This window comes from Haemaphysalis longicornis, unplaced genomic scaffold (assembly GCF_048455015.1).
Source record: "Haemaphysalis longicornis isolate Haplotype H1 unplaced genomic scaffold, Haemaphysalis longicornis Haplotype H1 scaffold_11, whole genome shotgun sequence".
In the NCBI taxonomy this organism is placed as follows: domain Eukaryota; kingdom Metazoa; phylum Arthropoda; class Arachnida; order Ixodida; family Ixodidae; genus Haemaphysalis; species Haemaphysalis longicornis.
The window spans coordinates 105,895,385-105,920,637 of NW_027526214.1; the positions used below are offsets into that span (position 1 = coordinate 105,895,385).

Here is a 25,253-nt window from a genome sequence, read left to right on the forward strand (position 1 = left end):
GAAAGTGAAGGAGAACACAGTCGCCCAGATAGCCAAATTGGTAAGGCATTCGAGATCTAATCGAAAGGCGTGGGTTCGGTCCCCACTCTGGGCGCTTGTTTTTCTTTTTTTCGTTCTTTCTTCCGCATATTAAAAAATATTACTTCATTAAACATAGTAAAAAAAAGAGCCTAACCACACCCCTAAGCCTCCTTTGGCGTTGTAGACTGCCGACCTATCTTTCTGTATTTCCCCAACGAGCCCCTCATTTCCTTACTATATTATTCTGCGAAAGCCTAGCCAGAGTCTCGGTTCTGGCAGTCTTGATGCCTAGGTAGCATAAGAGGGCTTCCCGCCAGTTACCCGCTCATGACAGTCTGTAGACGTTCTAGTCACGCACCGGGGGTTGAAAAGAAGGTCCCCTTCTCCCCGTGTCGTCTGAGTGGCGCTGGCTACCACCCTCAAGCGTCAGATATACTTCTAGTAAAATATAAACAGCCCAGAAAGTGAAGGAGAACACAGTCGCCCAGATAGCCGAATTGGTAAGGCATTCGAGATCTAATCGAAAGGCGTGGGTTCGGTCCCCCTCTGGGCGCGTGTTTTTCTTTCTTTCTTTCTTCCTTCCGTATATTTAAAAAATATTAACTTCATTAAACATAGTAAAAAAAGGAGCCTAACCACACCCCTATGCCTCCGTTGGCGTTGTAGACTGCCGACCTATCTTTCTGTATTTCCCCAACGAGCCCCTCTTTCCTTACTATATTATTCTGCGAAAGCGTAGCGAGGGTCTCGGTTCTGGCAGCCTTGATGCCTAGGTAGCATAAGAGGGCTTCCCGCCAGTTACCTGCTCATGACAGGCTGTAGACGTTCTAGTCATGCCCCGGGGGTTGAAAAGAAGGTCCCCTTCTCCCCGTGTAGTCTGAGAGGCGCTGGCTACCGCCCTCAAGCGTCAGATACACTTCTAGTAAAATATAAATAGCCCAGAAAGTGAAGGAGAACACAGTCGCCCAGATAGCCGAATTGGAAAGGCATTCGAGATCTAATCGAAAGGCGTGGGATCGGTCCCCACTCTGGGCGCGTGTTTTTCTTTATTTCTTTCTTCCGTGTATTAAAAAAACAGTAACTTCATAAACGTAGTAAAAAAAAGAGCCTAACCACACCCTAATGCCTCTTTGGCGTTGTAGACTGCAGACCTATCTTTGTGTATTTCCCCAACGAGGGCCTCATTTGCTTACTATATTATTCTGCGAAAGCCTAGAGAGGGTCTAGGTTCTGGCAGCCTTGATGCCTATGTAGCATTAGAGGGCTTCCCCACAGTTACCCGCTCATGACAGGCTGTAGACGTTGTAGTCACGCCCCGGGGGTTGAAAAGAAGGTCCCCTTCTCCCCGTGTAATCTGAGTGGCGCTGGCTACCACCCTCAAGCGTCAGATACACTGCTAGTAAAACATAAATAGCCCGGAAAGTGAAGGAGAACACAGTCACTCAGATAGCAGAATTGGTAAGGCATTCGAGAACTAATCGAAAGGCGAGGGTTCGATCCCCCCTCTGGGCGAGTGTTTTTCTTTCTTTCTTCCGTATATTAAACAAATATTACTTCATTAAACGTAGTAAAAAAAAGAGCCTAACCCCACCCCTATGCCTCCTTTGGCGTTGTAGACTGCAGACCTATCTTTGTGTATTTCCCCAACGAGCCCCTCATTTTTTACTATATTATTCTGCGAAAGCCTTGCGAGGGTCTCGGTTCTGGCAACCTTGATGCCTAGGTAGCATAAGAGGGCTTCCCGCCAGTTACCTGCTCATGACAGGCTGTAGACGTTCTAGTCACGCCCCGGGGGTTGAAAAGCTTCTCTGTGTAGTCTGAGTGGCGCTGCCTACCACCCTAAGTATCAGATACACTTCTAGTAAAATACAAATAGCCCAGAAAGTGAAGGAGAACACAGTCGCCCAGAGAGCCAAATTGGTAAGGCATTCGAGATCTAATCGAAAGGCGTGGGTTCGGTCCCCACTCTGGGCGCTTGTTTTTCTTTTTTTCGTTCTTTCTTCCGCATATTAAAAAAATATTACTTCATTAAACATAGTAAAAAAAAGAGCCTTACCACACCCCTAAGCCTCCTTTGGCGTTGTAGACTGCCGACCTATCTTTCTGTATTTCCCCAACGAGCCCCTTATTTCCTTACTATATTATTCTGCGAAAGCCTTGCGAGGGTCTCGGTTCTGGCAACCTTGATGCCTAGGTAGCATAAGAGGGCTTCCGCTCTTGACAGTCTGTAGACGTTCTAGTCACGCACCGGGGGTTGAAAAGAAGGTCCCCTTCTCCCCGTGTAGTCTGAGTGGCGCTGGCTACCACCCTCAAGCGTGAGATACACTTCTAGTAAAATATAAATAGTCCAGAAAGTGAAGGAGAACACAGTCGCCCGATAGCCGAATTGGTAAGGCATTTGAGATCTAATCGAAAGGCGTGGGATCGGTCCCCACTCTGGGCGCGTGATTTTCTTTCTTTCTTTCTTTCTTTCTTTCTTCCGTATAATAAAAAAATAGTAACTTTATTAAACGTAGTAAAAAAAAAGAGCCTAACCACACCCCTATGCCTCTTTGGCGTTGTAGACTGCAGACCTATCTTTGTGTATTTCCCCAATGAGCCCCTCATTTCCTTACTTGATTATTCTGAGAAATCGTAGCGAGGGTCTCGGTTCTGGCAGCCTTGATGCCTAGGTAGCATAAGAAGTCTTCCCGCCAGTTACCTGCTCATGACAGGCTGTAGACGTTCTAGTCACGCCACGGATGTTGAAAAGAAGGTCCCCTTCTCCCCGTGTAGTCTGAGTGGCGCTGGCAACCACCCTCAAGCGTCAGATACACTTCTAGTAAAATATAAATAGCCCAGAAAGTGAAGGAGAACACAGTCGCCCAGATAGCCGAATTGGAAAGGCATTCGAGATCTAATCGAAAGGCGTGGGATCGGTCCCCACTCTGGGCGCGTGTTTTTCTTTATTTCTTTCTTCCGTGTATTAAAAAAACAGTAACTTCATAAACGTAGTAAAAAAAAGAGCCTAACCACACCCCAATGCCTCTTTGGCGTTGTAGACTGCCGACCTATCTTTCTGTATTTCCCCAACGAGTCCCTCTTTCCTTACTATATGATTCTGCGAAAGCCTAGCGAGGGTCTCGGTTCTGGCAGCCTTGATGCCTAGGTAGCATAAGAGGGCTTCCCGCCAGTTACCTGCTCATGACAGGCTGTAGACGTTCTAGTCACGCCCCGGGGGTTGAAAAGAAGGTCCCCTTCTCCCCGTGTAGTCTGAGTGGCGCTGGCTACCGCCCTCAAGCGTCAGATACACTTCTAGTAAAATATAAATAGCCCAGAAAGTGAAGGAGAACACAGTCGCCCAGATAGCCGAATTGGAAAGGCATTCGAGATCTAATCGAAAGGCGTGGGATCGGTCCCCACTCTGGGCGCGTATTTTTCTTTATTTCTTTCTTCCGTGTATTAAAAAAATAGTAACTTCATTAAACGTAGTAAAAAAAAGAGCCTAACCACACCCCAATGCCTCTTTGGCGTTGTAGACTGCAGACCTATCTTTGTGTATTTCCCCAACGAGGGCCTCATTTGCTTACTATATTATTCTGCGAAAGCCTAGAGAGTGTCTCGGTTCTGGCTGCCTTGATGCCTATGTAGCATAAGAGGGCTTCCCGACAGTTACCCGCTCATGACAGGCTGTAGACGTTCTAGTCACGCCCCGGGGGTTGAAAAGAAGGTCCCCTTCTCCCCGTGTAGTCTGAGTGGCGCTGGCTACCACCCTCAAGCGTCAGATACACTGCTAGTAAAATATAAATAGCCCAGAAAGTGAAGGAGAACACAGTCGCTCAGATAGCCGAATTGGTAAGGCATTCGAGAACTAATCGAAAGGCGAGGGTTCGATCCCCCCTCTGGGCGCGTGTTTTTCTTTCTTTCTTTCTTCCGTATATTAAACAAATATTACTTCATTAAACGTAGTAAAAAAAAGAGCCTAACCCCACCTCTATGCCTCCTTTGGCGTTGTAGACTGCAGACCTATCTTTGTGTATTTCCCCAACGAGCCCCTCGTTTCCTTACTATATTATTCTGCGAAAGCCTAGCGAGGGTCTCGGTTCTGGCAGCCTTGATGCCTAGGTAGCATAAGAGGGCTTCCCGCCAGTTACCTGCTCATGACAGGCTGTAGACGTTCTAGTCACGCCCCGGGGGTTGAAAAGAAGGTCCCCTTTTCCCCGTGTAGTCTGAGTGGCGCTGGCTACCGCCCTCAAGCGTCAGATACACTTCTAGTAAAATATAAATAGCCCAGAAAGTGAAGGAGAACACAGTCGCCCAGATAGCCGAATTGGAAAGGCATTCGAGATCTAATCGAAAGGCGTGGGATCGGTCCCCACTCTGGGCGCGTGTTTTTCTTTATTTCTTTCTTCCGTGTATTAAAAAAACAGTAACTTCATAAACGTAGTAAAAAAAAGAGCCTAACCACACCCTAATGCCTCTTTGGCGTTGTGGACTGCAGACCTATCTTTGTGTATTTCCCCAACGAGGGCCTCATTTGCTTACTATATTATTCTGCGAAAGCCTAGCCGGAGTCTGGGTTCTGGCAGCCTTGATGCCTAGGTAGCATAAGAGGGCTTCCCGCCAGTTACCCGCTCATGACAGTCTGTAGACGTTCTAGTCACGCACCGGGAGTTGAAAAGAAGGTCCCCTTCTCCCCGTGTAGTCTGAGTGGCGCTGGCTACCACCCTCAAGCGTCAGACACACTTCTACTAAAATATAAATAGCCCAGAAAGTGAAGGAGAACACAGTAGCCCAGATAGCCGAATTGGTAAGGCATTCGAGATATAATCGAAAGGCGTGGGTACGGTCCCCACTCTGGGCGCGTGTTTTTCTTTCTTTCGTTCTTCCGTATATTGAAAAAATATTAACTTCATTAAACGTAGTAAACAAAGAGCCTAACCACACCCCTATGCCTCCTTTGGCGCTGTAGACTGCCGACCTATCTTTCTGTATTTCCCCAACGAGCCCCTCATTTCCTTACTATATTATTCTGCGAATGCCTAGGCGGAGTCTGTGTTCTGACAGCCTTGATGCCTAGGTAGCATAAGAGGGCTTCCCGCCAGTTACCCGCTCATGACAGTCTGTAGACGTTCTAGTCACGCATTGGGGGTTGAAAAGAAGGTCCCCTTCTCCCCGTGTAGTCTGAGTGGCGCTGGCTACCACCCTCAAGCGTCAGTTACACTTCTAGTAAAATACAAATAGCCCAGAAAGTGAAGGAGAACACAGTCGCCCAGATAGCCAAATTGGTAAGGCATTTGAGATCTAATCGAAAGGCGTGGGATCGGTCCCCACTCTGGGCGCGTGTTTTTCTTTCTATCTTTCTTTCTTCCGTATATTAAAAAAATAGTAACTTCATTAAACGTAGTAAAAAATAGAGCCTAACCACACCCCTATGCCTCTTTGGCGTTGTAGACTGCAGACCTATCTTTGTGTATTTCCCCAACGAGCCCCTAATTTCCTTACTTGATTATTCTGCGAAATCCTAGCGAGGGTCTCGGTACTGGCAGCCTTGATGCCTAGGTAGCATAAGAGGGCTTCCCGCCAGTTACCCGCTCATGACAGGCTGTACACGTTCTAGTCACGCCCCGGGGTTTGAACAGAAGGTCCTCTTCTCCCCGTGTAGTATGAGTGGCGCTGGCTACCACCCTCAAGCGTCAGATACGCTTCTAGTAAAATATAAATAGCCCAGAAAGTGAAGGAGAACACAGTCGCCCAGACAGCCGAATTGGTAAGGCATTCGAGATCTAATCGAAATGCGTTGGTTCGGTCCCCACTCTGGGCGCGTGTTTTTCTTTCTTTGTTTCTTTCTTCCATATATTAAAATAATAATAACTTCATAAACGTAGTAAAAAAAGTGCCTAACCATACCCCTACGCCTCCTTTGGCGTTGTACACTTCCGACCTATCTTTCTGTATTTCCCCAACGAGCCCCGCATTTCCTTACTATATCTATATATATATATATATATATATATATATATATATATATATATATATATATGTATATATATATATATATATAGATAGATATATATATATATTGAGAGGCTCTGGGAGTCGCCAGGCGGGAGTCTTTATTCGTGCGGTAACAGCGCCAGGAAGGCTAAGCAAGAAAGGCGATGTCGATGACACTGCCACCACCGAGATGAAGATGATGCGATGATATTAGGATGCACACCCAGGAAAGGGCGATTGTCCACTTGCTAAAATATAACCTGTACAGCTTCTCACACTTATCCTCCCCCTTCAGGAAAAGCGGTCACCTGGCCGCTGGCTAGGGTGTGTCGGAAAAATGAACGCACGGTTTCAGCCGAGAAACGTGAACAACTTCAGTCCCACGGCACCGACGATCGGTGACAGCGTTGTTCGGAGCCACGCGATAATTCACCGGGGACGTTTGCTGAAGCACGGTATAAGGACCGACGAATCGCGAAAGCAGCTTGTCTGACACCCCAGGATGGCGTACGGGTGTCCAAAACAAAACTTGGTGCCCTGGCTGAAAGGAGACACTGCGGTGAGTCTCATCGTAGTGAGACTTGCGGAGATGCTGACTGGCTTCAGTATTCTCGGGGGCGAATTGGCGGCAGTAAGCGACGCGGGAAACGAATTGTGCGGGGACATTCTCCGTGCAGTCAACAGGTGCAAAAAAGAAGGTTGAATCAAGAACAACACGTGGTGGGCGCCCATAGACGAGATATTACGGCGAAAAACTAGTGGTGCATCGAACTGCAGAATTATACGCGTATGTCACAAAAGGCAGAATAGTGTCACAATTGGTGTGATCTGGTCGGATGTAGGCAGAAAGCATATCAGAAAGTGTCCGATGAAAGCGCTCAGTCAACCTATTTGTTTGAGGCTGATAACTCGATGTCGTTTTATGGACCGTATTGGCGGCACGAAGAACTTCCGCGAGTACTGCTGACAGAAACGTCTCCCCACGGTCGCTTAGAAGAGCGCGTGGTGGACCGTGGCGCAAAAATAGGGAGTGTAGGAAAAACTCGGCGACCTCTACGGCGCAACCGGTTCGGAGAGGGGCGGTTTCAGCATAGCGCGTAAGGTGGTCAACCGCAGTTACTAACCACCGATGACCAGCTGGGGTAACGGGCAACGGGCCGTATAAGTCGATGCCCACAACATCGAATGGTGCTGACGGACAAGGTAGTGGTTGCAGCGGTCCGGCAGGTGCTGTGGTTGGCCGTTTACGGTGCTGGCAGGGCGCGCAGGAAGCGACATATTTGGAAACACTGGTAGAAAGCCCAGGCCAGAAGAAACGACTTTTGATTCGGTGGTAGGTCTTGTGAAAGCCTAAATGTCCGGCCGTAGCGCCGTCGTGAAAAACGCGCAGTATCTGCTGTTGAAGAGCCCGCGGAACGACGGGAACCCACTTGACACCGGTAGGGTCGTAATTATAACGATGCAGGATTCCATTAAAGAGACGGAACTTCTGCACCTGACGACGTAAGCGGCTGTTCGACGCCTCTGCCAAAGCGTTCAGTTAATTCATGAGTTTCCTGCAATTATGGTCTGCCCGCTGGAGTGCAACGAATTCTTCGGGACAGTCGAGCTTCACGACGTGTCTAAAGTCGCTATTGGCAGGGTGACTTGAGCCGCAGGAGCTGATGATTCACTTTGTGTCGAGACAGGGCAACGCGAAAGGGCGTCCGCATCCATGTGCTTTTTGCCAGATTTGTAGGTTACAGTGAAATCATACTCTCGCAGCCGCAAGACCCAGCGGCCAAGCCGTCCGTTCAGGTTCTTGAGGGACAAGAGCCAATATAAAGCATGGTGGTCAGTGACCACCGTAAAATGACGTCCGTACAGGTATTGGCGAAATTTTTGTACTGCCCAGACAACTGCGATACACTCTTGTTCCGTGATTGTGTAATGTCATTCAGCAGGTGTGAGGGCAACACTTGCGTAGGCCACAACGTTTTCTACTGAAGATGCGGTGCGCTTCAACAGCACGGCACCGAGGCCATGCCCACTGGCGTCTGCGTGTAGGATAGTCACCGCCGTTTGGTCATAATGGTGGAGCACCGGTGCAGAAGTGAGAGCGTGCTTTAGATTTTCGAAGGCTGCTTCGCAGTCATCAGACCATGTGTAAGAGGTGCCAGATGCGAGAAGTTTGTGGAGGGGCGAAGCAAGCGAAGCGAAGTTTCGTATAAAACGCCGGAAATAAGAAGCTAAGCCAAGGAAACTGCGGAGGTCTTTGAGGCGGGTCGGCTGGGGAAAGTGTTGTACGGCGTTAATTTTATCGGGGTCCGGGCGAATTCCGTCTTTGCTCACTACGTGTCGGAGCACCTTGATGGATTTGCTCGCGAATCGGCATTTCTTTGTGTTTAATTGGAGCCCGGCGTTGGCAAGGCATGTAAGTACTTCATCGAGGCGGTGTAGGTGTTCAGCAAAAGTAGAGGAAAAAACAACAATGTCGTCTAGATAGCATAGGCAGGTTCTCCATTTAAGGCCGCGAAGGACGGTGTCAATCACTCGCTCAAATGTGGCCGGAGCGTTGCACAGCCCGAATGGCATCACGTTGAATTCGTAAAGACCATCGGGCGTTGCGAAAGCTGTTTTCTCCTTATCGGCTTCGTGCATGGGAACCTGCCAGTATCGTACAGGGAAGATCGAGGCTCGTAAATTACTCGGCACCTTGCAAAGTGTCCAGGGCATCATCGATGCGGGGCATCGGGTAACGTCTTTACGAGTTATTTTGTTCAGCGCCCGATAGTCAACGCAAAAGCGTACGGAACCGTCCTTTTTTTGCACTAACACAACAGGCGAAGACCACGGACTCGATGAAGGACGAATGATATTCCGCTTGAGCATGTCGTCGACGTTATCTTGGATAACCCTCCGCTCGGATGGAGAAACGCGGTTTGGGCGGCGGCGAACAATAGACGATGCATCTGTATCGATGCGATGTTACGCAGCAGATGTCTTTCCCAGAACAGACGAAAAAATGTCCAAGGAACGCTGGTGTTTCGATAGCAAGACTTGTAATGCTTGCTTCTGGTCTGGTGTAAGATCAGAACTTATTGCTGTGTCGAAACCAGAGGCTGGGGTTGGCGACTTGGAGGCTTGTTGATCGGTCGAAAGTGTAGACAGTGGGAACACAGACCCTGCCTCATCGTCACAAACTGAAGCGACCATGGCACATTGCGGTAGCAAAATTGTTTCGGTAGACGTATTTACTGCAGCAAGGAGAGCTGAACCAAACGAAAAACAGACGAGGCAGGAAGGTACGACTACGAATTTCAAAATAAAATTCCCAGCTGGTTCAATCAACACATCACCATCAGTGACTGTGGTCGAGGAGATGGACAAAACTGTTTCTTTTTCTTGGCACAAAATAGAATCGGTCCTCGCTACTGAGCGGCGTTGCTGCGGTCGTGCGGAAACACTGGCAATGGAAGTATCGGCGATATGAAGGGTGGGTTGGCGACAGGTGATGACCGCTGAGGCCGGCGACAGAAAATCCCAACCCAAAATGAGTTGATGTGCACATGAGGACAACACTGCGAACTGTATGTGATGACGTATGGAATCGATGAACACACGAGCTGTGCAGAATCCGGAGGGTCAAATCATAACACCGTTGGCTCCACGAAGAGTCGGACCGTCATAGGGCGTCGTAACCTTGCGTAACCTAGAGCACAAATCCGCATGAATGACGGAAACACTGGCACCTGTATCAACTAAAGCGTCGGCCCAAACTCCTTCTATGAAAACAGTCAATGTATTTGATGGGGACTTAGGGGGACTTGAAGATTTTTCCCGTGACGCAGTTTTCCCCCAGAAAACTGCTGCTTTCAGTTTTCCGAGACGGTCGGCAACGTGCGAGGCAGGGCGGAGAGGAGATGACCGGCGGTAAGGCAAAGGTGACCGACGTCGGGGAGAATGTTGCGTGCGGGGCGGGTCATAGGAGTCAGGAGAGGGCGAATAGCGACGGGTAGCTGGTGGAAACAAGGGTTGTCCATAACGGCGTGGGCTGTTATCACGGCGTGCGTTCATAGCGTAACTGTATCGCTCGTCCTGCTGGCGCCGTCGACAAAAACGTGAAATATGGCCCCGGATGCCACAGTAGTAACAAACTGGCCGTGAAGGGCGCCAGACGGAATAAGACTGCGGAGTAGAAGAGACCGTAGAAATGGGAGCCACGTGCGCGCAGGATTGCCCCACGTGCGTTAGCGGCGTCGACGTTTGCATGGCCGGTGGCAGTGTGGAAGCAGAAGCCGCAGGACATGTGCAGGAGTGCTCAGCCTTTTACGGAGGATCGAACTTAACAGCGGCCAGCTCATCCCTGATGAGATCACGCAGGCCCGGAACCAAGCTTTCTTGTGGAGCTGCAAGCACCGTAGTACTCGGAGGCTGGTGGCGGTTGTCTGGGAGATTGTGCGAGACGTGTCCTTCAAGCTCCTCGCGAATGATCAGCCGAATCATGGCGCGCAAGTCGAAGTCCTTTGAGAAGCCTTCGCCCCACATGGCTGGCTGCACCCTCATAGATTGCAGGTCTTCAAGTCGTTTGCATGCGGCTATGACGTCCTGCACGCGTGAATGGTTCTGCAGGCAAGTGCCTGAAAAGCAAACGGGGCAATTCCCTTCAGAATATGCCGGACCCGGTCTTCTTCCGACATGCTGCCGTCCACTTGTCGACACAGGGCCAAGACATCCTCGATGTAGGACGTAAAGGTCTCCATGGGATGTTGCACACGCACATTGTGTTTTTTTCTTGGCAGCTTCAGCGCGCGTGGAGGATGTGCCGAAAATTCGACGCAAGTCAGTGGTAAATTTGTCCCAATCGGTGAAATCTTTGCGATGATTAAAAAACCAAGTTTTAGCCACCTTGGTCAGACGGAAGGGCACCTCCACTAGCTTGTAAGAGTCATCCCATCGATTGAAAGCACTCACGCGGTTGTAGGAGTCAAGCCACTCTTCGACGTCGTCACCGCGGATGCCAGCGAAAGATGGAGGATCGCGCTGGGGGTTGGTGATAGTAAAGGTAGGCTGGATCGCGGCTGCAGCGTTGCTGCCCGAGCGGCTGCTCTAGTGCTGCATGGTGCTGGTGGGCAGTAGCAGACGACGACCTGATCGTAGCTCCAGTGGGGCGGAAGCGAGAGGTAGACTGCGGGATCAAAGCACCTTCCACCACTTGAGAGGCTCTGGGAGTCGCCAGGCGGGAGTCTTTATTCGTGCGGTCACAGCGCCAGGAAGGCTCAGCAAGAAAGGCGATGTCGACGACACTGCCGCCACCGAGATGAAGATGATGCGACGATAATAGGATGCACACGCAGGAAAGGACGATTGTCCACTTGCTAAAATATAACCTGTACAGCTTCTCACAGTATATATATATATATATATAGAATGACGGTCTCATTGAGGAAATACAGACAGATAGGTCGGCATTCTACAACGCCAATGGAGGCATAGGGGTGTGGTTAGTCTCTTTTTTACTACGGTTAATGAAGTTAAAGTTTTTTTTAAATATACGAAAGAAAGAAAAAATTAAACCATGCGCCCAGAGTGGGGACCGAGCAATCGAAAGGCGTGGTTTCGGTCCCCACTCTGGGCGCATGGTTTAATTTTTTCTTCTTCTTCTTCGTGGGCGCTTCTTCGTAATCACCCACTATCATCAGTGCTAGCCCCGATGGGCTCGGCATCATCATCACTTGTAAATAATCATCATCACCGCTTGATCTTCTTCCCTGGCCCGAGCGTTGGAATAAACGGCCACGCAAACCGTCGTCTCTCAAGTGCTGGAGCGTGCGTCTTGATCCCTCGTCCTCCATCTCTGAGTGCACCCCTGGAGCTCCGTTCGGGTCGTCGCTTGCTGCGAGACGCCATGCCTATGACAGCGGAACGTGTCATCGGAACCGGCAGCGGTACCGGCAGTGGAACCGGCAGCGGAACCGGTGGGGCGAGCTCAGCCACCGTCCCACCGTACTTCGTCACCAGCCGCCAGCGGGATCCACCGATGTTCGCTGGCCTTCGTAATGAGGACGTTGAAGAGTCGCTTGATACCTTCGAACGCGTCAGCGCCTTTAACAGGTGGGACGACCGCGCGAAGCTTGAAAACGTCTCGTGGTCCCTGGACGAAGTGGCCAAAACGTGGTTCCAGAACAATGTGCACCTATTGACTGGAACGATTTCACCACGCAGCTGCGCCAGATTTTTGGCTCTTCCTCGGCCTGCTCAGACATCGCGAAAAAGAAGCTGGAGGGACGATTCCAACATCCCTGTGAGACGTACACGCCGTACATTGAAGATGTTGTGGCCCTGTGCCGAAAGGTCAACAAAGACATCACGGAGGCTGATCGCGTGCGCCACATCTTGAAAGGGATCGGCCAGTTCGCCTTTAATGCCTTGGCCCTTCAGAATCCGACTACCGTTTCGGATGTGAGGACAACGTGCCACCGCCTGGACGACCTTCAGTCGCTCCGTCTCCAGCAGGGTACCATGGCCCGGAACAGCGGCGATGAGGACCTCCGAGCTCTAATACGCGAACTCATCCGGGAAGAACTTGACAGCCGCACCTCTGTGCACGTCTCTCCTACCAGTCCCTACTCGTCTACACCTAACCTGCGAGAGATCATTAGAGAGGAGCTTGGCGCGTGTACTCACAGAAGACTTCCCGCAGATCTTACCCCTCCTCCAGTCACGCCATCCTATTCCGAAGTGGCTGGCAGGCCGCCTCTGTCCGTGGCAGGCGTCCCCGCCCAACCAGTTCCTGGCTATGTGGCAGCGGTCAACCCGGTCCCTGGGCCGCAGCCTTACTATCCAGCATGGCGACCGCAGCGCCCTCAGCCCTCTTTCAACCGGCCGGTGTGTTTCTACTGCGGAATTCGCGGGCACATTTCGCGGTTTTGTAGGAGGCGTTTATTTGATGAGCGACGGGGCTATGACACGTACGAACGTGACCGACCAAACCTTCGTTACGACTACCGCCAGAGGGGTTACCCATCTCCGCCACGCCGGTCCTCTCCTCCTGCCACTTCCGAGTCCCCAACCAATTCTCGTGTGTCGCGACGTCGTTCCCCATCACCATTTCGACGATCTGTGTCTCCGCTTGGCCCTGTCGTGCATGACCCCACCCACCTCTCGGAGTCATGCAGTTTTTGGAGGTGAAACTGCATCTATCGGTACATTAGCAACTCCTCCAGAACACCCATCGAACTTGTTGTTAGTATCAGTTGAAGGTAACGATATCGGAGCTTTGGTGGACACTGGAGCAAGTATTTCTATTATTCGAGCTGACTTTTGTGAAAGACTACGAAAGGTAAAAACCCCATAGAGTGGCCAATTATTACGTGGTGCTAACGACACGTGCCTTCTGCCTTCTGCACGGTACGCGTTTCTATCGACCGGCTGTGTCATCACATTCAGTGTGCGGTGATGTCGGAGTGCCCCTATAAGCTTATTCTTGGTTGGGACTTTCTTTCGTCGACTTCCGCTGTTATTTGTTGCCGCACTCCTGCTATTAGCATCACAGACGTTCATCACTCAGCTGTCCCGAACACAAGTACGCCTCGTCTGGTGCTACGTACCGATCACGTTGTGCCCGCCCGCCAAGAGCACATTCTTTCAGTTTCCGTTGACGAAATCGTTGACGGCGATGTGCTGCCCATTCCGTGCGGCCGCCTCCTTTCACGAGGAATTGCAGTAGCCGCTTGTCTGGTATGATTTTCCCGAGGGCGCGCCTTTATCCCTGTGCGTAATACAACCTCCGAAGCGGTTATGCTTCCGCAAGGCTGTGCGATTGCTTCTGTTTCTGCTGACGACGTCTCCATCCTTCCGTCTGGTACTCTTTCCACAGGCAGTGGGCCTTCCACGACCGTTTCCTCTACGTCGTCTCTTGCGGTCACCATCGGTCCGGACCTTACCCCATCACAGAAATCCTCAGTACTGGAACTTTTACACAAGCACAGTCCCTCGTTCGACACCCATTCAAAGTTCCTTCCTCGAACCCCTGCAGCTACGCATCGCATCAAAACTGATGGATTACCTATTGTTCACCCGTACCGAGTCTCCCCATCAGAACGGCAAGTAATTGAGGAGAACGTGAACGACATGCTGCAGCGTAACGTTATTCGGCCCTCATCCAGTCCTTGGTCTTCCCCAGTCGTCCTGGTGGAGAAAAAGGATGGTTCCGTGCGTGTTTGTATAGATTATCGGGCCCTCAACAAAATTACCCAAAAGGATGTGTATCCTATGCCCCGGATCGACGACGCCCTGGACTGCCTTTAAGGAGCCCAATACTTTTCGAGCCTTGACTTGCGTTCTGGTTACTGGCAGATACCGATGCACGAGTCCGACAAGGAAAAGACGGCGTTGGCTACTCCTGACGGCCTATATGAATTTAATGTCCTGCCGTTCGGCTTGTGCAATGCCCCAGCAACTTTTGAGCGGATGATGGACTCAGTGCTCAGAGGACTAAAATCGAAGACCTGTTTCTGCTATCTTGACGACGTGGTTGTCTTTTCCTCGACATTTGCTGAGCATCACCAACGCTTGGACGAAGTGCTTACGTGCATCTCCAATGCTGGACTACAGCTCAACTAAAAAAAATGTCGTTTTGCGACCAAAAATATCAAGGTACTCGGCCATGTCGTTAGCAAGGACGGGATACGACCCGACCCCGACCAAATCGCTGCTGTTGTCGGATTTCCGCGTCCACGCCAACAAAAAGATCTGCACAGTTTTCTCGGGTTGGCCTCGTATTTCCGTCGCTTTGCCCGGAACTTTGCCACCATTGCGGCCCCCCTCAACCAGCTCCTACAGTCCGGCGTAGCTTACGTTTGGTCGAATGAGTGCCAACAAGCCTTTGCGGCAATGAAAGCCGCCTTAACGTCTAGCCCGGTACTCTGCCACTTTGATGAAAGCAAGTCCGCTATCCTCCACACAGACGCAAGTGGCCACGGAATCGGCGCTGTTCTCCTTCAAAGTGATGATCAGCTCCGGGAGAGGGTCGTTTCCTATGCTAGTCGTTCGTTGACACCCGCCGAGAAGAATTACTCCATTACAGAACAGGAATGCCTTGCCATCGTTTGGGCTGTTCAAAAATTCCGGCCTTACCTCCATGGCCGTCACTTTACAGTGGTCACAGATCACCATGCACTATGCTGGTTATCTTCTATGAAAAACTTGTATGGGCGCCTTGGTCGCTGGGTTCTCCGCCTCCAACAATATGAGTTTTCCGTGACGTATAAGTCCGGAAAGAAGCATACGGACGCAGACGCTCTGTCTCGTTGCCCATTGTCTTCTCCGTCGACTGCTCTCCACGAAAGCCTCGACCACCATGTCCCTTTGGCACCCATCACTTTCCCTACCTCTGCTGGACACGGTGACTTGCCCTCGCTACAGCGAGCAGACGCATACTGCCGCCCTATCATGGACTACGTCGACGGCCGTGTGTCGCCTCCGACCAGCCGTGCACGTCGTCAACTCGCCTAGTTTCAACTCCTCGATGGTGTCCTTTACCGCCAAAATTACCATCCCAATGGCAACAAACAGGTCCCTGTAGTACCTGGTCCACTTCGACGTCGTATCCTCGAAGAATATCACGATGCGGCAACCGCTGGGCACCTTGGCGTCGCAAAAACATGCGAGCGAATACGTAGCCGCTACTTTTGGCCTAGCCTTTCTGCAGCTGTGGCCAAGTACGTCCGCTCGTGCGCCTCTTGCCAGCACCGCAAACGTTCGACTACTCCTCCGACCGGACTACTGCAGCCTCTTCCTTGTCCTTCGGCTCCCTTTGAGACCGTGGGCATCGACTTGTATGAACCGCTACCTGCCAGCCAAACTGGGTACCGATGGATAGTTACGGCTGTAGATCATTTGACTAGGTACGCCGAAACTGCGCCTATTCGATCTGGCACCGCCGCAGAAGTGGCAGACTTCATCCTGCACAACATTATTTTGCGCCATGGAGCTCCACGCGTCCTTCTGAGCGACCGCGGCAGGGTTTTTCTCTCAACCGTTGTTCAAGAGCTTCTGCGGGCTTCGAACACGGCCCACAGAACAACGTCCAGCTACCATCCCCAGACGAATGGTCTGACTGAGCGATTTCATTGAACACTTGCGGACATGCTCTCCATGTATATTAGTCCTGATCATCGCAACTGCAACGTTATCCTACCCTTTGTAACCTTCGCTTACAACACCGCAAAGCAAAACACTACCGGCTATGCACCGTTCTTTCTCGTCTTTGGCCGCTCCCGATCGATTACTTTTGAATCCAGTTTTTTCTACGCTCCTGTCGCTTCTGATGCACCATCGCATGAGCAGTACGTTTCGCGGCTCGCCCACTGTCGGGACCTCGCGCGACGTCGAACAGAAATTTGGCAGCACGAACTGAAAACCCGCTACGACGTGAAGCATCGCTCTGTGCGGTTCCGTCCCGGGGATGAAGTGTTGCTATGGACACCCGTTCGCGTCCCCGGACTGTGCGAGAAGTTCCTCCACCGTTTTCTTGGCCCATACCAAATCTTAAAAGAGACTTCTCCAGTCAATTATCGCATCACGCCGGTAACTCCGCCTACAGACCGCCGTCGCCGTGGCACTGAAATCGTTCATGTATCCCGCCTGAAGCCATTCAACCGCCGTACCACCGACTGACTCGCGGCCAGGAGGCCGATTCCGCTCGCGGAGGGGAAATTATGTGAGACCCAGTGACTACACTCCCAGTACTTTGGGTTATGTTACCGGCGCTTCTTCGTAATCACCCAATATCATCAGTGCTAGCCCCGATGGGCGTGGCATCATCATCACCTGTAAATAATCATCATCACCGCTGGATCTTCTTCGTTGGCCCGAGCGTAGGAATAAACGGCCACGCAAAACGTCGTCTCTCAATGTATATATATATATATATATATATATATATATATATATATATATATATATATATATATATATATACAGCAAACAATGCCTGCAGTCTACAACGCCAAAGAAGGCATTTCATTTATTTCATTTATTAATACTGTTAGCCCAGAAGTGGGCCGTTACAGGGTGGAAGGACAAAAAGTTTCACTCGAAAGCAGGTTATCAAGTTGAAACAATATTTCTCGGGGCTGTAGCGAGCAACAGCTCAAATTATACATAACAATGGAACACTCACGGAAAGGAATACACGCGGTCAGAGCTGGACAATGACTCAACGCTTTCAGACAACGCTTTGCGACGCCTGGAAGGCGGCACCAATAAAACAAGCATGGGCGTTATCATGCGAGTAACAAAAAGCACTCAGACATAAAACAAAAAAAAGAATGACATTCAGCCACAGTATTATTCACAGAAAAAACCGTTTCATATTACCTTCAAATGACGCAAGCGAAGAGCATCTGATTGTGGCCTCAGGCAGCATATTCCATTCTTCGATAACACGTGGGAAAAAGCTGAACCTAAAGCAGTCGTTACGCGGGGCTAGGGGTGGGATGTACATGCTATGACGATGCCTGGAGTGTTCTTGTGAATTAACCTGAAAGAAATCTGAATGGTGTAGTTTGAAATCATTGTGAATTAGCTGGAAGAGAAATTTTAGTCTCTCAATTTTTGACCTGATTTCCAGACTTTCAAGGTTCGCTGTTCTACAAAGCTCAGTGGGGGAATAATGCCGACGATACTTATAAAGATAAACCTCGCTGCAATTCGCTGTATCTTTTCTATTTTATTGCAGTTGGACTGTGTGTAGGGGTCCCATACAATTTTAGAGTATTCAATAATTGGCCTGAATAAGGTCTTGTAAGCTAGGCACTTGATATCAGGAGGGGCGCCATAAAGGTTACGCCTAAGGATGTACAATGCTTTAGTAGCCTTGGAGCACACGTAGTCAATGTGCGTATTCCATCGGAGATCGGGTGTAAACAATACCCCCAGATATTTATATTTCTGTACGCGCTGAAGCCTAGTATCGTCAATCTGGTAGTTATATTCTAGCGGTGTTCTCTTCCTTGTGATTGACATAAACACCGTTTTTTCAGCGTTTAAAGTCATTTGCCATTCTTTGCACCAATTACTAATTTTTCGAAGGTTGTCGTTCAAGTTAACTTGGTCACGTAGTGTCTCAATTCTGCTTTAGACAACACAGTCGTCGGCAAACAACCTGATTGGAACCGTGACACAATTCGGTAAATCGTTTATAAATAATAAAAATAAAACGGGGCCCAATACGCTCCCCTGAGGAACCCCGGAATTTACAGCAATCAGTGTGGACCGTTTGTCTTTTATTTGAACAAACTGCTGGCGGGAACCAAGATAAGAGCCAAACCATGTTGTCAATAGATTATTCTTAAACGTGTTGTTAATTTTAACCAATAACTTTGAGTGGGACACTTTATCGAACGCTTTTGCGAAATCCATGAACACTACATCAGTTTGACCCCGCGTATTTATTGTTTCGGAAAGGTAATGAGCAAATTCTACTAACTGGGTTGACGTAGATAGGCCTTGGCGGAATCCGTGCTGCCTCGGAAACAACAGATTATGCGTATCGAGATAGGCCATCAAATGTTTGTTGATAATATGTTCGAGTAACTTTGAGCAGGTGCTGATAAGCGAGATGGGACGGTAATTGGACTCGTCTAAAAGGGAGCCGCTTTTGTGAACAGGGGTGATTTTAGCGCACTTCCATGCGTTTGGGAAAGAACCACTACGTACGGACGACTGGAATATTTTAGTAAGGAAGCGAGACGCCCATTCTGCGTATCTGTACAGAAATTCGTTTGGTATACCATCAGGACCGGGACTTTTTCTTGTATTTATGTTAAGTAAAAGATTTAGGACGCCTTCTTCGGTAATTACCACATCTTCAATTGGCCCCCGAAATGATGATGTAGCAAACTCGGGCAAGATACCATTATCATTCGTAAAAACAGATGCGAAGTAAGAGTTAAAGTCATCGACACGTTGTTGCGTAATTTCCTCTGATAGTGTCTGGGAGCTTGCCGGGGGAGTTATATAGCGCCAAAACTTGGAGGGGGCTTCCTTCAAAAATTTCTTCAAGGTCACATTCAAAAACTTATCCCTGGATTCCTCAATCAGACGTTTCAGCTCTCGTCTCATCGATGTAATGCCGGCTTTGCTTTCAGGAGTACGATTTTTCGAACACGATTTTTGTTTCCGGTTTAGTTTCTCTTTGCATGAATGATTTCTCTAGAAATCCAAGGATTGTTCCTACGAATGCGCTTTGAAATCTTGGGAACGTGTCTGTCTACACACCTCGCGACAACATTCGAAAAGGAATGCCATAACCTGTCAGTGCTACAGTCGGTATTGTAAAGGACCATAAAATCATCGAAAGACATTTCAAGGCAGTCTAAAATATATACATCATCGGCGCCTGTAAAATTCAATACTGCGCTAGACGTGTGCCTACGCGAAGTGTCCGGGGACATCGCTAGGCTCGTCACTACCATTCTGTGGTCAGACAGTCCCTCTTCAACATCACAATCGCCGAGAAAGGGCCGCAGCCCAGGTGACACAAATGCCAAGTCAAGAACTGACGACCTTGTAGTCCCTATCCTAGTAAAATCCGCAACGATTTGCGTTAGCCCATAACAGAACGCAAGCTCCAATAGCTGCTCAGCGCTTCCTACTTGCTCCGCTCCACAAGACTGGGATAACCAATTAATTCCCGGTAGGTTGAAATCCCCTAATAATAAAACGTTTTCTTGTAGACCAAAATGGGAATCCATGAAATCTCTGAGCTTAGAGATTGTATCCAGAGAAGAATTTGGGGCTCTATACATCACACCAACGTACACAGTTCGCTGATTTAACCTGGTCATAATCCACAACATTTCTACGTGAGAGTTGTCATCCAGTACTTAGAATTTAATGTGGTCTTTAATAATGAAAGCAACACCACCTTCTCTGCTTGGTCGGTCTTTTCTTAAAATTACGTAGCCTGGAGGGGTTACTTCTGAATCTTCTACATCCCTATGTAACCAAGTCTCTGTTACGGCAATTATATCCGGCTCATGCTCTAAGATTACGGCTTCAATTGCGTCAGCTTTACTAAGCAAACTCCTTGCATTGGTATTAATAACTTTAAACAAGGCTGATGGCCGCGAATTGCGTCAATCTGAGCCAGTGTGGCCCGAACTAGTACACCTGAACCGCTCTTTGGTGACTTCATTCCAGGCGTAAAGGACGTGTTTTACTTTTAATTTATCGAAAAAAAGTTTCACTTTTACTCCCTTTTTTCCTTCCTCCGCTGATGAAATCCATAGTTGTTTCCTTATTTCAACAACTCGTTTGGAGTAATCTTCGTTGATGCTGAATTGTGTACCTTTGAGTTTGGGACAATCCTTCAATACCGTCATTTTGTCTCTAAAATCTGATACTTTCAAGATGACAGGGCGGTCTTTTTCCGGCATTTTCTTTCCGAGACGATGAATCCGCTCAATTGAGCTCAACCTTGTCCCGAGTACATTACCAAAGATCTCATCGTTCACCTTTCTTAATAATACTGCCTCATACTCAGATTCCTCTTCTTCTATTCCGCGTACGATCAGATTGCTACGTCTTCACGGTTTTCTAATTCATCAAGCTGTCTGGCAAGAGCTGTCAGTTCGTAGTCGTGCTTACCTACACTTGTTTCTATATTGGCAAAACGGTTTTCAGTTTCGCCTAACCTCTCAAGTTGTTTTTCCATATTCTGGAGCCTACCTTGCATGTCAGTAATGCAAGCATCCGTAGAAGTTTGCTTCGTATGGATTTCGTTTATTTTTGCTAATAATTCACTTTGATTTCTTAACACTTCCTCTAACATTTCTTCAATTTCTGGCCCAGGGTTTTCTTCTACGTCATCGGATAATTTTAGTAACAAGCTTACAACAGAGTAGCAATCATTCAAGCAACTAAGGACAATATGTGGACACGGCAGCACTATCAAACAGATACAGTTACTACGGAAGCCATATTTTCTGTCACCAACCTGCACAAGCAAAGGGACGTAAGGCGACATAGTCACGGTGGTGGTGCCGTGTCCACTGAAGCTTGGGGTGGTGGCCCTTGCTTTTATATGCTCCGGACGACTTGCTATCAGGGAGACCACGGATGTCGTCGTGCTCCAAGGGGGTGCGCAGTTGATGAAGTCCACGGGGTACGGCATCGTTTTCGCCAAATGTGATCCAGCTGCGCCGAGAAGGTTTCCTATTGAAGGTTGGTGCGCACTGTCCGCCGTGCTTCGTCCACTGGCGGCTGCTCCGTCCACGAGAAACCATTCTGTCAATACCTGCACAAGCAAAGGGACGTAAGGCGACATAGTCACGGCGGTGCTGCCGTGTCCAAGGGGAATGGTTAGCCTATTTTTATCGTTAGTAACGTTACATTATTTTTAATAGTATTATAATAATATTACATGAGAACGAAAGAAAGGAAAACACGCGCCCAGAGTGGGGACCGAACCCACGCCTTTCAATTAGATCTCAAATGCCTTAACAATTCGGCTATCTGGGAATTTGTGTTCCCTTTCACTTTCTGGGGTATTTATATTACTACAACTGTATCTGACGCTTGAGGGTGGTAGCCAGCGCCACGCAGACTACACGGTGAGAAAGGGATCTTTTTTTCAACCCCCGGGGCATGACGCCAACGTCTACAGCCTGCCATGAGCGGGTAACTGGCGGGCAACCCTCTAATGCTACTTTGGCATCAAGGGTACCAGAACCGAGGCCCTCGCTAAACTTCCGCACGATAATAGGGTTTGGAAAGAGGGGCTCGTTCGGAAATACAGAAAGAAACGTTGGCAGTCTACAATGCCATAGAAGGCATAGGGGAATGGTTAGACCATTTTTTACCGTGAGTGACGTTACCTTTTTTATTTTATAATTATTATTACACAAGAAAGAAAGAAAGAAAACCACGCACCCACAGTGGGGACCGAACCCACGCCTTTCGATTAGATCTCGAATGCCTTACCAATTCGGCAATCTGGGCGACTGTAGGAGACTTCGCGTGACGATCTGCTGCGAGGGCCATAAGTAGGGGCTCCGATATCGTCGTTGGTGGGCGTCAGGCGTCGGCGGCAGTATCGGGCAGCATGTTCGGCATAGCGGCAATTGAAACAGAAGAGGCGGTTGTCCCACGTTCGCCAGGCACTGCTGGATTGCGGCGGAGGCCGAGACAGGGGCGGTGGCCTCATCGGTACAGGATGTTGGTAAGACATGGGGACCCGCTGAGGGGGGACACACACGGCGTCAGCGTACGTGACGATCGGTACCGGAGTCCTTGCAATGCTTTCGGCATACGGCAGCGGGGTGTTAACGCTCAAGCTATGACGAGGAGGCGCAGTGGGAGTCGGCGAAATGGCTTTAACAACTTGCTCTTGAATTACACTGCGGAGTGTTGGTGCCAAATTAATCGAAGGCTCGGGGTTTTCTTCCCGGGCTGACGGGCGATTTCTTCCCGCACTGTCTGCTTAATCTGCCACAGGAAAGAAGAGTTGTCGGGGTCCCGGACCAAGCTCGCTATGGCGTCGTCTTGGACAGAGGTGCATCGTGTGCTCACTCGTTGTCAACGAAGCTAGTCGTAACTCTGGCAAAGGTTCACCATTTCAGCAATGGAGCCCGTGCCTCTCGCCGAGAGGATCTGGAAGGAACCCTCGTCGCCTTGCATGACGGACTTGATTTTCTCAGGGTCTGTCATAGATGGGTTCATACGCTTGCAGTGGTCCAAAACATCCTCGATGTAGCTCGTGAACGTCTCGGCGTTCTTCGCGACGCGGCCGTGCAAGCGTTGTTCAGCGCGCAGTTTCCGCACAGCGGGACGGCCAAAAGCAGCAATCAATTCTGTCTTGAAGGCCGGCCACGTGGTTATGCCGGATCCGTGGTTGTTGAACCAAAGTTCGGCGAGGCCGGTAAAAGAAAAGCTGACGTTATTGAGTTTAATGCCGTCATCCCATCTGTCATGCGTACTCACACGTTCAAAGGACGCCAATCAGTCCTCAACGTTTTGCTTCTCATTGCCGTTGAACTTGGCAGGTAAACGTTTACGGAGAGCGCCAGCGCAGATGATAGCTGGGCTCGGAGGCACATGGGGCATGTCGTTACCGCTAGGCATGGCTGTTGGTATGGTGCGGCTGCGTAGTTCCAGGACTTGGTCAGGGACGCCGACCGACGCGGACCAACGCGATCCTTTAGCCTTGAGGGGATTGCTTAAGGAACACACACGGGCGTAGCTGAAGAACCGCAACCTCCAACAAAATGAAAGGGGGATTTAGGCTGGTGGATGCAGACGGTCGCAGAAGTCCACAACCACAGAGAGAGAGAGAACCGCCGGACGGTCACACCGAAAGCCGCGCAGACCGAGCTTCTTCTTCGTTCACACGAGCGGCTGGTTGTCTGCTGGCAACATGGTGATGTTCGATGGCACATAGCCATTACAAGGGATTGTCCGCAGTTCTTTCTTATTGCAGCCCGCGTAACCTCATTACAATATATATATATATATATATATATATATATATATATATATATATATATATATATATATATATATAGTATAAGTAAAGAGTCGGATACACAGCAAGAACAATAACAAACAAGGTTTACTTACGTAGCGGCAACGGGACTTGCCTTCATCAGAGGAAAGTTACATGATTTTGCTGACTTTACTCTGATGAAGGCAAGTCCCAGTGCCGCTACATAAGTAAACCTTGTTTGTTATTGTCCTTGCTGTGTATCAGACTTTTTACTTATACTATTTCTGCGCGCTTTATGATCTGGAATAAAAAACTCACACAGAGCGCGAAAAAATAAGGTTAGTAGAGACAGAGACACACGAGAAGGACATTGAAAATAAACATAAAAGTTTACTGACGTTTCAGGGAGAGGACTCCCTTCCTTCAGATGTAACCTCTAGATCTTCAGATCTAACCTTGTATATATATATATATATATATATATATATATATATATATATATATATATATATATATATATATATATATATATATGTAAGGTTAGATCTGAAGAAAGGGAGTCCTCTCCCTGAAACGTCAGTAAACTTTTATTTTTATTTTCAATGTCCTTCTCGTGTGTCTCTGTCTCTACTAACCTTATTTTTTCGCGCTCTGTGTAAGTTTTTTATTCCAGACTAGATATATATATATATATATATACGTATATATATATATATACAGGTCTTTGCACGAGGTTGATTGGATATGAAATGTAGAAGATAACAATGGTCACATAATATTTATAGACTCAACGTTTCGGATGGTGACAGTACTTTATTAAAAGTAAGGTCTTACAGAACGGAAACTGTTTACATACAGTTGAAGCATTTGAGGCTCAAGGGCGATGGCCTATATTTTAAGGTAGAAAGATATGAGGAAGAGAGAAAAACGCATTGAGAAGCTAGATAGGAAGACAGCAATAACGAAGGGGTAAAATAAAAAAAACAAAAAAATAACCTACGGATATGGAAAGAGATCAGGAAGCGAGAACTAAAAAGGGGAAACAAAGGCAGCAATAAGAAAGAGCAAAAAATAAAAATTATAGAACAAAAAATAAAAGTAGCACTAACGGAGACAGTGAGTGAACGACAGACAAGCAGATTGGTCTGGCCAGCTGATGAGCGATAGGGGACACATCACTGCTTGATTGAAAGCCGCGGCGAGCTGTAACCAGCTCAAACAACGTCGACTTTTGAGGGGAGCAGTACGAATACGCGCGCGCGCTTTGAAGCCCCCGCTTGCTGAGTGGGCGTATTTTCGTCGACTTCAGAGATGACCCCCCGTCCTTCCCCCTCCACTTTTCCTCTTTAGGGTGCACCCGGGGCCAAATTCCTAAGGTGTCAGCGTGTCGGAGATATTTGTTAACCGGATGCACGGGCGCCCAAAAGGCCGCCAAACAAGGTACAGGCAAAACACGTCACCCCAGTCGCACGGGTGACAAAGGGGTTAAGCTGTCGGAAAGTCTAAGTAGGTGTCATGAGTTATAAGATGGTAGGCAGGAATCACCCTCCATTGCGACACAGCGAAAATAGTAAGGTAATCGGAAGGGGTAAAAACGAAGGGGGTACAGGCGTTCAAACAGAAAGAGGAATGCAAAAAAATGAATAAAGAAAAAAAGAAATTTCAAGAACGGTTGGAACATTTGTACTCACAGTGGTAAAATGGCTTAAGTTGTTGCCAGAGCCCCCAAATTTTAATACCGCGATTAGACTTTTACATGATTTGTGTTGTTTTGAGAACACGTTCA

General features: G+C 48.8%; 1 non-coding gene and 1 pseudogene across 1 annotated transcript; one reads left to right on the forward strand and one right to left on the reverse strand.

The window, feature by feature from the left end:
- Nucleotides 1–3,837: 3,837 nt before the first annotated feature.
- On the forward strand, nucleotides 3,838–3,909 carry Trnas-acu (transfer RNA serine (anticodon ACU)). The gene has a single exon. It is a non-coding gene; the product is annotated as a tRNA-Ser (tRNA).
- A 16,061-nt stretch (nucleotides 3,910–19,970) lies between these two features.
- On the reverse strand, nucleotides 19,971–21,310 carry LOC144160877 (uncharacterized; annotated as a pseudogene).
- Between the last annotated feature and the right edge of the window lie 3,943 nt (nucleotides 21,311–25,253).